Raw genomic sequence first — 4261 nt, 5'->3', positions numbered from 1 at the left:
TTACATATCTCATTCATTCATGCATAATGACATATGCCCATAGTAGCATTGTCGAATGAAATAATCAGAAATGCATAATTCATTCATGCATAATGACATATATAATAGCAATAAGAATGATTGATATAATGAATGACGTAATTACGTATATAAATAATGACTAGAATCACGGACAAGTTTCAGTCCTGAGCGATTAATCGATTTTTGGGAATATTGGTAAGTGTGAAAGACGCATCCCTAGTGCAGAGCGTGTGAATTCAGTGACCTACGGGGCCCATGACATAGTGTCAAAGTAGCACTTATCATCATGGAAATCAATTTCCTAAGGGAAAGGTGAAAAGAACCCTAGGAAATGGAGTGCAATAGAAAGAAATGAGAAACCATAATGACATATATAATATATGCATTGATAAGAAAGCGTAATGACGTAGTTATGTATATGAGAAAGCGTCATTCAATGTATCAAGAATGACTAACGACTCAAATAGAATTTGGTCACATTGAATCTGGCATGACACATATCTCGGGTCATGACTGGAAGAAATGAAATTGAAATATATCGACCTTAATGACATATATAATCTCTACTCGGAATCTTTCTCATTCAAAAACCGATAACGTAATGACATATATCGAGTCATGAATGGCTGCATTTTCAGCATTCGAAAGGTGTGAAGCCACTTGTTCTTCCAAGAACAAGGGACAGAGTCACTCACTATTCATATGGTGAGGCCATTTGATGCTCAAAATAGATCATACTCAAAAAAAGAGTTTGATCCTGGCTCAAAACAAATGCTAGCTATATGCTTAACACATGCAAGTCGAACGTGGCTTGCTTCCCCATCCATCCATGTGGGGGCAAAAGGGAAAGATGAATGGCCCCCTCCTAATGCATGCTCACTTCACTCAAATGATATGCGAGTGGTGCGCTGGGCATGGGGCACAGCAAGCAAAGTGGCAAACGGGTGCGTAACACGTGGGAATCTGTCGAATAGTTCACTCCAAATCCTGAATAATTCATAAAGCAAGCTAATTCACGTTGTTCGATGAGCCCACGTAGTATCAGGTAGTTGGTTAGGTAAAGGCTAACCAAGCCAATGATGCTTAGCTGGTATTTTCGGATGATTAACCACACTGGGACTGAGACACCGCCCAGACTCCCTCGGGGGGCAGCAGTGGGGAATATTGGACAATGGGCTCATGCCCGATCCAGCAATATCGCGTGCGTGAAGAAGGGCACTGTCGCTTTTCAAGATCTTTCGTCGAGTTTCGATCATGACATGACTCGAGGAAGAAGCCTCGGCTAACTCCGTGCCAACAGCCGCGATAATATGTGGGGGGGGGCAAGTGTTATTTGGAATGACTGGGCATAAAGGGCACGTAGGTGGTGAAAAGGGTGGAAAGTGAAAGTCACCAAAACACTGGCGGGGTGCTTTCTTGACCATTTCACTTGAGTGAGATAGGGGAGATTGGAATTTCGTGTAGAGGGATCAAATCCTAAGATATACGAAGGAATGCCAATCGCGAATGCAGCTCTTTGGGTCCCCACTAACGCTGGGGTGCGAAAGCATGGGGAGCAAACAGGATCAGATACCCTGGTAGTCCATGCCGTAAGCGATGAGTGTTTGTCCTTGGTCTGCCTGCCTACTAGGTAGGATTAGGATCAGGGGCCCAGCTAACGCATGAAACACTCCGCCTAGGGAGTACGGTCGCAAGACTGAAACTCAAAGGAATTGACGGGGGCCTGCACAAGCGGTGGAGCATGTAGTTTAATTAGATACAATGCACAGAACCTTACCAACCCTTGACATATGAACAAGTGTGCCTATCCTTAATGGGATGGTGCGAAAATTCATACAGGTGCTGCATGGCTATCGTCAGCTGGTGTCGTGAGATGTTGGTTAAGTCCTATAATGAGCAAAACCCTTATTTTGTGTTGCTGAGACATGCGCTAATGGATCAATGTCATCGCCCCTTCTCAAGGGCGAGGGTGAGTAAGCAAACTCTCAGAGGCAAGCGCCTCTTTTTGATTGATGACACTCCTATGAAGGTAGGTGTGTGTTGCACTCACAAGAGACTGCTAGTGATATGCTGGAGGAAGGTGGGGATGACATCAAGTCTGCATGGCCCTTATGGGCTGGGCCACACATGTGATACAATGGCAATGACAATGGGAAGCAACGCCGTAAGGCGGAGTGAATCTGGAAAGATTGCCTCAGTTCGGATTGTTCTTTGCAACTCGAGAACATGAAGTTGGAATCACTAGTAATCACGGATCAACATGTCGTGGTGAATATGTACCCAGGCCCTGTACATACCGCCCATCACACCCTGGGAGTTGATTTCGCCCGAAGCATCAGACCAATGATCACCCTATATATATATGTTCCACTGGTGTGGCCCACTATGGTTGGGGTGGTCTTATTGGCGCATACCACGGTGGGGTCTTCGACTGGGGTGAAGTCGTAACAAGGTAGCTGTAGGGGAACCTGCGGCTGGATTGAATCCCTCTCCCGGTGGTCGAGAGTTCGTTACCTCACCCTATTTTTATCTAGGACTGAATTGCTCACATATAGCGATGGATAGATTGCTTGGACTACAGAATCAATCAGTCAACTCGTCAAAATAGCAGTAGCTACCGGTAATGGGAATACTGAAAAAAAACGTTCCGTTGGAGCTATATGACAGTTCTGGGCCATCTATGGTTCTGTAAGAGATAGAGCCCATCTATCTTATTTTACCCACTCCAGCTTTAACAAGAACAAGAATGAGCTTCAGATGGGCCATCTTGATTGAACCTCTTTCTCTGTTTATCTAGGCATATGGAGAACTTCATCCCAGTTCTTCTCTATGTGTTAATCCAATAACCTAACCGTATTGCTATCTCTTGCGCTTATCCTAAAAGCCAGCCGTACAACCCCTTTCTTTGCCTTGGTGCCTACTAGGTTGGCCCTAACCTTCCTCTCGGCAGTCCCCTAACTAAGACACCCCCCCACGTTGCCTGCTTGGAGTGGGTTCCACATTCGATATATGGACCCCTTTAGGTGCTTTGCCTGCCACATCCATTCACAAGTCAAAACCATCTTGTTTCAATGAGATATTGAGGAACGGGTTTGTCGAATGCCAGGTCCATGGACTAGATATGAGTGCTATCACTGAGAAAGGTCCTATTGCTTGCTGAACACACTGGATCAATTGAGATGAGAAAGGGTTTGGACGTTTCAAATAAGTGGTGTTTCGTCGAATAGGTTCCATACGACGTACTTCGTTTCGTAAGTGTTCCCATATGTCAATAGCCTGACGAATATAGACAAAGCGTTTTGCTTAACCTATCCATTATTGAGAACCTATATACTAAGGATTTAGTTCAATGGTCAAGTAGTTTACAAAAGAGAGAGGTCTGTCAAAGGCGCATTTCAGCATGTGCAGGTATCTCACGTATAATTTTATTACTACTATTAGGTAGGGGATCTTGATCCAATCCTATCGTAGCACTTAGCAATCCAATAAGTAGATCCTTGTAGGCAACACTCCTGTCCTTGCTCCCTTACACTCTTGAAGTTACAAGACCCTCATGTTTTCATTTGGCAGATACTTAGTAAATAAGTAGTTTATAAACTTAGTAAATAAGTACTAAATTTCTCTTGATTGAAAGTACTATACGTTGTCAATTTCTCTTTCGTGATCTGAATTTTGAGTCTGCACAGGTCCATTCTTGTTCCCCTTCTATTATATTAGGCTTCATTTCATTCAGCCGCATGTTCTCAAATTCCCCATTAGGGCCCTTCTATTAGATTCCCCTTCACCCTTATAATCTAATAGAAGGGTTGAAACTTCAAGCTTATAATCTAATAGAAGGCTACTACTACTGCTGAAGGGGGGTGCCTCGTGAGGACTAGGAAGATAGAAGGTTTGGGGGTGGGAAGTGGGAGATTAGGGTGAATTGGGTCATTCTCGTGATTCAGCTCTTCAAGTCTAGTCCAGGCTGGGCTGGTACAATTAAAGCCCTAACTAATAAGTCAGTAAGTACAATAAAGCTGGACACTTTTCTTTATGAATTTCCATTCACAAGTAAGTGCCTTTAATGCGGTAGTGGAAAAGGAAGTATTATTAAGAAGGGTGCATGCATGAATGGCTTGAATGAGAATCCAATTTTCGATACGATGATATGGATAGGTATCTAACTAGATCGTTCATAGATGTTCCTTTGCCTGCCCCTTCTATTATATTATGCCCGGGGGTGCTATACATACCATCACCA

The 4261-nt window shown here is 43.7% G+C and overlaps 1 pseudogene; it reads left to right on the top strand.

Moving 5' to 3' along the window:
* Positions 1-765: 765 nt before the first annotated feature.
* LOC149206533 (18S ribosomal RNA) lies at positions 766-2506 on the top strand (annotated as a pseudogene).
* Positions 2507-4261: the final 1755 nt, after the last annotated feature.

This window comes from Pinus tabuliformis, chromosome 1_2 (assembly GCF_031772625.1).
Source record: "Pinus tabuliformis cultivar Carrire ecotype Pingquan chromosome 1_2, CPIR1, whole genome shotgun sequence".
In the NCBI taxonomy this organism is placed as follows: domain Eukaryota; kingdom Viridiplantae; phylum Streptophyta; class Pinopsida; order Pinales; family Pinaceae; genus Pinus; species Pinus tabuliformis.
Note: the sequence above shows the minus strand (reverse complement) of the source record. Positions and strands in the feature narration are given on the sequence as shown.